At 38.9% G+C, this 11,586-nt stretch overlaps 1 non-coding gene across 1 annotated transcript; it reads left to right on the forward strand.

The window, feature by feature from the left end:
- The first annotated feature begins 1,496 nt into the window (after nt 1–1,496).
- Nucleotides 1,497–1,602, forward strand: LOC113881552. Its single transcript, XR_003508061.1, has one exon. It is a non-coding gene; the product is annotated as a U6 spliceosomal RNA (small nuclear RNA).
- The last annotated feature ends 9,984 nt before the right edge of the window (nt 1,603–11,586 follow it).

The following is an 11,586-nucleotide window of genomic DNA, read 5'->3' on the forward strand; positions in this document are numbered from 1 at the left end:
AGAGTTGGGCAATCTAAAGCTGGTACTAGGCCTCAATGATGCAATCTGGGACCCAAAGCCTATCTTCCTGCTCCATTATCATTCGTTTGCGGCCCTTGCCCCCATGCTTTCAAGATGAGTGGAGTATCTCCAAGCATCTGACAGGGAAGCACAGAGAGCAAAGAGATTTCACAAAATAAGTTTTTGCCTTTTTACTCGGAAGGAAAAGTCTCTCTAGGGAATTAAACTTACATTGACTTTGGCATCCCCTAGCTGCAAGGCAGTAGGGAAATGGAGAGTGACAGGCAACTAGTAGTGCTTACTAATCTTGCTATTTACTGGTCATTTTGTCATATACTCAGGACTTCCCTGGTGGCTCAGTAGTTAAAAAAATCTGCTCATAATGCGGGAGACCTGGGCCTGATCCCTGGGTCAGGAATATCCCATGGAGAAGGAAATGGTTACCCACTCCAGGATTCTTGCCTGGAGAATTCCATGGACAGAGGATGTTGGTGGGCTACAGTCCATGGGGTCACAAAGAGTCAGACACAACTGACTAACAGTTGTCATATATTTTACATACTTACCATCTCTTACATAACCCGGTGACCATTTTCTAGACAATGAAACTGAGAGTCAAAGACTTTTCGTAACTTAACTAAGAAAATGGTATATCAATGATTTGAATCCAGGTCAACTTGATTAATAGCAGCAACAACAACAATAATAATAATAGCTAAGATCAGCTAAATTCAATCTAATGCTTGCTATGTGTCAGATATCCCTCTATATGTTTTATATGCACAGACTTACTTCCTCCTCATAGAAACCCTCTGAGGAAAGCATTTTTATTATCTTTATTGTCATATGAGGAAACCAAGTTTCAGAGAAGTTAAGAAACTTGGGTAGAGTCACTCAGGTTATATGAAGTGAAATTGAGTTTAACCCAGTTCTGTTGTGAATCCTTAGTTTTTGACTACCCACTATGCAGCTGGTGAAAAATCAGATCCCTCAAACTGAACATTACCACCATCTTACATGGGGAATAGAGGCACCAAGCAAACAAGGCAATAGTTAAATGTCAATAAGGCAAATATCAATACTCCAACTTAGAAGAATTAAATAGAGAAGACATGTGAAAATGGAACCTGAAGATTCCAGAAATAGTAAGAAAATGAGTAAGGTCCAAGATGGTGTTTAAGCATATGCCAGAATATCCACTTAATATTTTTCCCTGATAGGAAGGCCTTCTTTCTCTACACTGGTGTGTACTCTTGATGAAGTCACAAGGAAATATCTACCACAGGAGATGACCATTGCTCATTGCCTGCCCAATAACCATTCTCTATTCTTTACTAATGGAACTTCCCATTTTACTAAGGGCAGGAATAGGCTCAGTTAAAATGATTCACTTCCATAGACTTCCTTGCCTCTATGGGCTGGCCATATGACCCAAGATTGTCCAATGTCTTTTGCTTAGGGCTTGCTGAAAAGTTATTGATTGTTGCTAAAAAAATACAAGCTTGGGCTTGCTTTGGCAATACTAAAAATGGAACAATATGGAGAGTAGCATGGCCCTTGTGCAAGGATGACATACATATTTCTGAAGTGTTCTGTATTTTGCAGAGTTCTCAGAAGATCTGATATTTCACTGGCTAATACCAAGAGAACAAATGAGTTAAAGCACAACGGGTATACCTGTGGCGGATTCATTTTGATGTTTGGCAAAACTAATACAATATTGTAAAGTTTAAAAATAAAATTAAATTAAAAAAAAAGAATCAAATATTAAAACTGTGATTTTTTTTTTCTTCACCAAAAGGAGAGAGAGAGAAAGACAGAGGAGGAGGGAGACAAGCTCTACTGGCTCATGTGTGCATGCCTGCTCAGTCACTTCAGTCGTGTCCAACTCTTTGCAACCCTATGGACTGTTGCCCTCCATGCATTTTCCCTTTATTCATTCTTCTTCTCCCTGCCTGAACGTAGTTGTGATGTCCAGTGGGGCAGCAACCATCTCATGAGCCTGGGGATTATAAGTTCTTGCTAAGGATGGCACAGCAGAAAGATAAACAGCTGCTTAACTGTCAAGTCCCTAATAGGTTTGAGAAGTCTCTGTACCAGCCTAAGCTTGCCTATCTCTGGATGTGTGATGATTTACAAAAAATAAACTTCTATTTAATTAAGCTGCAGTAGCTTTATTGTTGCTGTTGTTATTGTTACAGGAAGCTGAAGACAATACCAACTGATAGAGGTAGGCTTACTATTCTCCCCTTTGATCAGGTTTATTCTTTGTTTACTACCAAAGTTATCTTCAGCATCAGTTCAGTTCAGTTCAGTTGCTCAGTGGTGTCCGACTCTCTGTGTCCCCATGAATCGCAGCACACCAGGCCTCCCTGTCCATCACCAACTCCTGGAGTTCACTCAGACTCACGATCATCGAGTCAGTGATGGCATCCAGCCATCTCATCCTCTGTCGTCCCCTTCTCCTCCTGCCCCCAATCCCTCCCAGCATCACAGTCTTTTCCAATGAGTCAACTCTTCGCATGAGGTGGCCAAAGTACTAGAGTTTCAGCTTTAGCATCATTCCTTCCAAAGAAACCCCAGGGCTGATCTCCTTCAGAATGGACTGTTTGGATCTCTTTGCAGTCCAAGGGACTCTCAAGAGTCTTCTCCAACACCACAGTTCATAAGACGTATCATTTTCATTGACCTAGCTTCAACTGTATCAGGGACCAGGTGTGATGTTAATAAGCCTGGAAGGAGAACACTTATGGTTCTGGGACCTTGTACTAAAGAAGGCCTCAAAGTAGCAACGTGACATTGTACAGAACATGGGCTTTGGTAAATCTAAACTTCACGACAATTTTCACTCCTCCACTCTGAGCCTCAGCTTCTTCACCTCTAAAATGAAGACTGTACAGATCGACCTTCAACGTTACCTGAGAGTTGCATGGAATGCCAAACTCAAGTGTTACATATGTGGATATTTTTCATGATTATGAAGTCACCTCTCTTAATAATACAAATATGGAACAGATCATCTCACCCTCTACTACTGTTTCCTCAACGCATCCTGTATTCTTTTGATAATAAGAATGGTTTTGGGAAAAGGATATGCCCCTAGGATTTGGTCTTGGTTTTCATTTTATGTAATTTTTGAGGCTAAAGAAAAAATTGGTGGGGAAGGAAGTGGGAAGAAGAAAAAGGTCTATAGAGTTCATAACCCTAGGCATGTATGACTCTGCTTTCAGAGAGAAGAGACCCCACATGAAGAGAGCAAACATCTCCCCTTTCCTTTCATTTGGGAACTTGCCTTTTTCCCAAATGAAAAAGAGATCTGAGTTTGTGACCAGTATCTTTAAGCTCATAAAGTATAACTGTATTTTTAATTAGGGTTTTCCTTGAGAGCTAAATCTTCCAAATATGCTCTTGGTATCAAGTCATAATCATTCGTACTATATATTTGTAATATGTTCGTATATACATATCACATACATATTTATATGTAACATTAGAGTCTGTTACCATGACAACTATTACAGTACTAACAAATTAAGCATTGTGACTCCACTGTAATAAGAAAAAAAAAGAAATTCAAATGATACACCAAGCATTTGCTTAAGTACAAATAGCTTTAGCAATTAAATACACAGAGACAATACAAAAAAACCCACAAATTAATATTTAGAAGACTTTTCCAGTGTGAAAATCAGCTTTAATGTTATTTTCCCTTTTTCATTGCACTGCATTGTACATCTTTATAAATTAAGTTTGGCATTGGGTTAATGAGAATAGATCTGCTGTGTTGGAGCCCTCACCCACCCCAAAGCTTAGCTACCATTCTGAATAGTGACACCTTCCATAGTCAGTGAGAAAGATTTTATGGCTCTCTTTATTCATCAGAAAGAGGACTTTTTAAAAAGCAAGCTTAAATGTGAAGTTGGTCTTACATCTCCTGTTTCACTCAGACAACATGTAGAACCACCCCTGGGGTTTTGAATATATTAACATCCTTTTACAATTAACCCTAATGGGACAAGTGTAGCATTTTTCCAAGTAGATATATTCAAAGCTGGAAAATACATAGTGTTTAAATAGATCTCATTATATCAGCTACACCAAATCTCTCCTCTTTATATACAGTGGATTGTACCTCTTTTCACTGTCATGCAACATTAAAATAGGAAGGCATACACAGGGATGACATGGATTTGACAAAAAATTAATGATTTGTACATCACTTTAATGCTTCAAATCTGCAATTCATGTATGCTAATTAGTTCATAATGGGCTGTTGAAGAACAGAGCTGTCATCCTGCTGCTTCACAGGTTTCTGGAAGCTCCGATTCAGCACAGACTTGCCCGGTTGGCTGCTGGATTCTGGGCTGTAACATGGCAGATCTATGAGAGCATCCCTTCCCCCCACAACACACAACACAATTGTTTCCTGGATGTGGTGCTTTAATCTATCAGAGTTATGATGGCACATCTCAAATAAGTGATTCCTGGGTGCTGCAGTACATACCAGGAGCAATAGCAGAGCATCACTATATCTAAATGATTGATTTCTGGATTTTAGGCTGTCAGGCTGTGCCTCAGAGGGCAGCTGTCAGCCTCCTAAATGTATGAAGTTGTATTATGCAGCACATTTTGAAAATGTGTGTACAACTTTTTTTTTTTCTTAAACAGATAAAAAGAGCTGTAAAACTTGGGGAGAAGAAACAAAGGGGGCTAAAAAGATCAGGTGTCTTTTTTTTTTGCTGTGAAATCATGTCTGTTTTCTCCAAAGCAAGGAAAGCAGCTTCTGGTCCCATTTTCCTTTGGTATTTGTGCTGCTAGGTGTAGACAAAGCCTGTCGCAACAGCGGGAGAGGGTGAGTTTAACTGCTTCACAGACCAAATGGAGACACTAGGGCTTGCTGGGAGCTGTGAGATTTGAAAACACGCTACTCTGTTTTTACTGGCAAGAAAACTGATTTTCCTTGACCTCATGATAGAGGCTTGATCACCTCTGCTGATCTGTGAACCCAGCTACTGTGCATGTCTGAAGACGAGTTTACATAAAGAGAACAGACATTGAATTCATCTTCAGATTTGAAGTACCAGTCAGGTTTCTGCTTGCTGAAATTTTGTCTTGAAGACTCTAAAACGAAGATGTATTTTAGTTTTTCACTGGAAAATATGAATCAGAGATGATAATGGAAGAACTGAACTAGGCTAGGAAAAAAAAATGTTTCAAATGTAGCTGAGCTATTAAAAGATTTTTAGATGATGATGAATAGACAGTTAATAAATGTGCAAAATAACTGAAAGGGAGTTTAAAAGTGATCAAATTTTTTTTCAAATTTTTTAAAACATTTTGTTTAGAGCTTTAGTTAAGGCTTTTATGCCTCCTTAAGCATGGAGGACCAAACATTTACTACTCAGAATAGATATTTAATAAATATTGAATGAATGAAGGCTACTCTTCAAATAGTGCTGTGATTTAGGAAAAATATAAAATTATATTTCAACCTAGAGGCTGTATATGGCTCTCCCATCAGCAACAGGAAACCTCACATTGACAGGAATGACAATGTCACATTGACAGAATTTTATCTATGTCAAACCTCTGAATAACACTTTCTTGTGAAGGAAACTAAACCACAAACTTGAAGCTCCCTCCAAAATTTGGGTTACCCAAATGTACAGAGCTAAAGTTGTGTCTTAGAAACTATGCAAAAGTGGGATGGCTAGGTGGTTTAGTAGATGTGCACTTAACTTCTTGAGAAACCGACAAACAGTTTTCCAAAGTGGTTGCACCATTTTACATTCCCACCAGCAGCTTTATGAGGGACGCTGTTCTTCCACATTCTCATCAACACTTCACATAGCCCATCATTTTACCTGTAGACATTCTAATAGGAACATGATTATATCTTGCTGTGATTTTGATTTGCATTTTCCTAATGACTAATGATGCCATCACTTCATGGGAAATAGATGGGGAAACAGTGGAAACAGTGTTAGACTTTATGTTTTGGGGCTCCAAAATCACTGCAAATGGTGATTGCAGCCATGAAATTAAAAGATGCTTACTCCTTGGAAGGAAAGTTATGACCAACCTAGATAGCATATTCAAAAGCAGAGACATTACTTTGCCAACAAAGGTCCATCTAGTCAAGGCTATGGTTTTTCCTGTGGTCATGTATGGCTGTGAGAGTTGGACTGTGAAGAAAGCTGAGCGCCAAAGAATTCATGTTTTTGAACTGTGGTGTTGGAGAAGACTCTTGAGAGTCCCTTGGACCACAAGGAGATCCAATAAGTCCATTCTGAAGGAGATCAGCCCTGGGATTTCTTTGGAAGGAATGATGCTAAAGCTGAAACTCCAGTACTTTGGCCACCTCATGTGAAGAGTTGACTCATTGGAAAAGACTTTGATGCTGAGAGGGACTGGGGGCAGGAGGAGAAGGGGACGACAGAGGATGAGATGGCTGGATGGCATCACTGACTCAATGGACGTGAGTCTGAGTGAACTCCGGGAGTTGCTGATGGACAGGGAGGCCTGGCATGCTGCGATTCATGGGGTCGCAAAGAGTCGGACACGACTGAGTGACTGAACTGAACTGAATGACTAATGATCAGCATTTTTTCATGTCCTTATTTGCCATCCATATAATGGCTTTCTTCCATGAAGTGACTGTTCAAATCTTTGCCAGTGTTTAACTTGGGTTGTTGGATTTTTATTTTAAATCAAGTTTTGAGAGTTCTCTATATTCTAGATATAGGCTTTTTATCAGATACACAATTTGTAAATATTTTCTCCTATTCTGAGTCTTCACTCTTCATATTCTTACACTATTTTTGGAATAGCAGGCATTCTTCATTTGGTGAAGTTCAAGATGTTATGGAAAAACCAGAATGAACTTTATGGCCAACCTAATACATACATATATACATATATACAGACACATACATATATGTGTGTGTGTGTGCCATTGGTGTTTTCTTTTCCTAATTAATCTGTCAGTCTGCTAGAAGTTTATTATTTTATTATCTTCTGAAAAATCAAATTTTTTCTTTATTAATTTTATCCATGTTTTTCTGTTTTTAATTTCATTAATTTTGGCTCTCATCTTTACTGTTTCTTTTCAAATGTTCATCATACATTTCATTTGCTTTTATTTTTCTATATCTTAAAGTGGATGCTGAGGTCATTGATTTTAAACCAAAGAGAAATGAAAACATATGTACATACAAAGATTGTTATATAAATAGTCATTTGATTTATTTTTAATATCCAAAACCTGGAATTTGCTCAAATGCTCATCATCAGATATATAAATACATAAGTTGTGCAATGTTTATGCAATGGACTAGTACTCAGCAATAAAAAGAAAAGAAATATTATCATGCAAACTATGTGGATGCATCTGAAAATAATTATGCTAATGAAAAAAAGCTACAAAAAGATGTAATACTTATGATTTTAGGTATATAAAAGTATAGAAAATGCAAAGTAATCTATAATGACCAAGAAGATTGATAGTTGCCTGGGGATGGGCATGGAAGAGTAGTAAAGCAGTGTTCAGAAAGGGGTATCAGGAAACTGTTGATTTTGATGGAAATGTCCATTAGCTTAATTGGAATCAGTGTTTCATGGGTAGACACATATGTTGAACCTGATCAAACTGTTTATTTAAAAAATGTGGTTTGTTGCATGTCTATTATATCTCAACAACGCTTTTTAAAAAGATATCATTTTAAAAATGATAAAGGTCAAGATGAGAAGAAAATATTTATAATACTTATATTTGACTTATAACTCTTACAACTTGATAATAAGGAGAGAAACAACCAATAAAACAATAGGGAAAATTTTTCAAAAGATATTTCATAAAGAAATATATATGAAGGGCCAATAAACCTATGAAAAGAGGCTCAACAATATTAATCACCAGGGAAATACAAATTAAAACTGCAACGAGATATCACTACACCAACATTAGGATGGCTAAAATTTAAGTGTGAAAATGTAAATAAATTGGCAAAAATGCAAAGGAAGTGGGATTTTAACACATTGCTGGAGTGAGTATAAAACGATAAAACAACATTGGAAAAGTATTTGACTTTTTTTTTTTAAGTTGAACTTACATGATCCTTAGGACCCAGCAGTTTCTCTCCTGGATGTTGTACCCAAGAGAATTTAAAGCATACATCCACATATTATATAAATATTCATAGCAATTTTATTCAAAATAGATCAGAACTGAAATCTCTCCTCTGCTTTGGGGATTCCAATTAGATGTATGCTTGATGTTTAAAGTTGTCCCCTCCGTCAAGTGATGCTCTGTTCATTTTATTTTTCAACTTTTAAAAAATTCTCTCAGGATTTTATTTTTCTGTTCAGTTCAGTCACTCAATCATGTCTGACCCTTTGTGACCCCATGACCACAGCATGCCTGGCCTCCCTGTCAATCAGCAACTGCTGGAGTCTACCCAAACCCATGTCCATTGAATCAGTGATGCCATCCAACCATCTCATCCTCTGTCATCCCCTTCTCCTCCTGCCCTCAATCTTTCCCAGCATCAGGGTCTTTTCAAATGAGTCAGCTTTTTGCATCAGGTGGCCAAAGTACTGGAGTTTCAGCTTCAACATCAGTCCTTCCAATGAACACCTAGGACTGATCTCCTTTAGAATGGACTGGTTGGATCTCCTTGCAATCCAAGGGACTCTCAAGAGTCTTCTCCAACACCACAGTTCAAAAGAATCAATTCTTCTGTGCTCAGCTTTCTTTATAGTCCAACTCTCACATCCATACATGACCACTGGAAACACCATAGCCTTGACTAGATGGACCTTTGTTGGCAAAGTAGTGTCTCTGCTGTTTAATATGCTGTCTAGGTTGGTCATAACTTTCCTTCCAAAGAGTAAGCGTCTTTTAATTTCATGGCTGCAATCACCATCTGCAGTGATTTTGGAGCACCCAAAAATAAAGTCAGCCAGTGTTTCCACTGTTTCCCCATCTATTTCCCATGAAGTGATGGGACCAGATGCCATGATCTTCGTTTTCTGAATGTTGAGCTTTAAGCCAACTTTTTCACTCTCCTCTTTCACTTTCATCAAGAGGCTTTTTAGTTTCTCTTCACTTTCTGCCATAAGGGTGGTGTTATCTGGATATCTGAGGTTATTGATATTTCTCCCGGCAATCTTGGTTCCAGCTTGTGCTTCTTCCAGCCCAGCATTTCTCATGATGTACTCTGCATAGAAGTTAAATAAGCAGAGTGACAATATACAGCCTTGACATACTCCTTTTCCTATTTGGAACCAGTCTGTTGTTCCATGTCCAGTTCTAACTGTTGCTTCCTGACCTGCCTACAGGTTTCTCAAGAGGCAGGTCAGGTGGTATGGTATTCCCATCTCTTTCAGAATTTTCCACAGTTTATTATGATCCACACAGTCAAAGGCGTTGGCATAGTCAATAAAGCAGAAGTAGATGTTTTTCTGGAACTCTCTTGCTTTTTTGATAATCCAGTGGGTGTTGGCAATTTGATCTCTGGTTCCTCTGCCTTTTCTAAAACCAGCTTGAACATCTGGAAGTTCACGGTTCACGTATTGCTGAAGCCTGGCTTGGCAAATTTTGAGCATTATTTTACTAGCAAGTGAGATGAGTGCAATTGTGCAGTAGTTTGAGCACTCTTTGGCATTGCCGTTTTTTGGAATTGGAATGAAAACTGACCTTTTCCAGTCCTGTGGCCACTGCTGAATTTTCCAAATTTGCTGACATATTGAGTACAACACTTTCACAGCATCATCATTCAGAATTTGAAATTTTAGATAGCTTCTATTGCTATGTCAAGTTCACTAATCTTTTTTTCCTCCAGTGTTTAATCTGCTGTGTATTTTATATCAGATATGGTATAAAGTTGGCCTAAAATTTCATTTGGGTTTTTTGTAAGCTGTTAAGGAAAACTCTAACAAACTTTTTGGCCAACCCAATAGTTTTCCTCTTTAGAAGATAATTTGGGTCATTTTGTGTCTTTTTTGTGACTAGTTTTCATGTGCAATCTTTCCTCTAGCCTCACTCCAGTACTCTTGCCTGGAAAATCCCATGGACGGAGGAGCCTGGAAGGCTGCAGTTCACGGGGTCGCGAAGAGTTGGACATGACTGAACGACTTCACTTTCGCTTTTCCCTTTCATGCATTGGAGAAGGAAATGGCAACCCACTCCAATGTTTTTGCCTGGAGAATCTCAAGGACTAGGGAGCCTGGTGGGCTGCCGTCTATGGGATTGCACAGAGTCAGACAGGACTGAAGCGACTTAGTAGTTTGAACTTATGAGATACTGTCATAATAATTTTTTAATGTCTTATCTACAATACCAATTCTATTATATGTATACCTCTTAGATCAATTTCTATCGATTGATTTTTGACCTCATTATGGGTCATACTTGACCTCTTTTGAATGTTAATTCTGTTCATTTCTGAATGGATGTCAGACATTGTGAATTTTACCTTTTCATTGGCTGGATATTGTTGTATTTCTGTAAATATTTTTGAGTTTTGTTCTGGATGCAGTAGAGTTACTTACAAACAGTACTACTCTTTCAGAATTTGCTTTTGAGTTTTGTTATGTGGAACCAAGAGAGGATATTAAAAAGCAGAGACATTACTTTGCCAACAAAGGTCTGTCTAGTCAAGGCTATGGTTTTTCCAGTGGTCATGTATGGATGTGAGAGTTAGACTGTGAAGAAAGCTGAGTGCTGAAGAATTGATGCTTTTGACTGTGATGTTGGAGAAGATTCTTGAGAGTCCCTTGGACTGCAAGGAGATCCAACCAGTCCATCCTAAAGGAGATCAGTCCTGGGTGTTCATCGGAAGGACTGATGCTAAAGCTGAAACTCCAATACTTTGGCCACCTCATGAGAAGATCTGACTCATTGGAAAAGACCCTGATGCTGGGAGGGATTGGGGTCAGGAGGAGAAGGGGACGACAGAGGATGAGATGGCTGGATGGCATCACTGACTCGATGGACATGGGTTTGGGTAAACTCCAGGAGTTGGTGATGGACAGGGAAGCCTGGCGTGCTGTGATTCATGGGGTTGCAAAGAGTTGGACATGACTGAGCAACTGAACTAAACTGAACTGATGTGGAACTAGAGCAGACTTTATTCTAGGGTACCTTTGTCTTAAAACTTACGCTAAGACTCTGAGAACTCTACCTGATGCCCCATGAATTATGAGGTTTTCTACTCCATGTGGTGAGAACAGGAACCATTTCTGGCTTGTGTGAGTTCCTGGCACTGTTCTAATCTTTTCAGAGAGCTCCTTCCCCAAACCTTGATAGTCTCCTCACAAACCTGCACTGATCAGTACTTAGTGGAAGACTCAAGCAGGACTCTTTACAGACCTCTGTTCTCTCCTCCGACTCTCTGCCCTGCAAACTCTGTCCACACAAACTCCATCAATGTATCTCCCTGTTATCTCCTTCTCTCTGCCTCAGACAGAAACCCCCTCCAGGGAGTAAATCAGGGCAAGCAAAGGGCTTATGCATATATTTCCCATTTCTCAGGGCTCAATGTCTCTTCACTACCATGGTGCCATATATATTGTCCAGTTTTTTAG

Source organism: Bos indicus x Bos taurus, chromosome 2, assembly GCF_003369695.1.
Source record: "Bos indicus x Bos taurus breed Angus x Brahman F1 hybrid chromosome 2, Bos_hybrid_MaternalHap_v2.0, whole genome shotgun sequence".
In the NCBI taxonomy this organism is placed as follows: domain Eukaryota; kingdom Metazoa; phylum Chordata; class Mammalia; order Artiodactyla; family Bovidae; genus Bos; species Bos indicus x Bos taurus.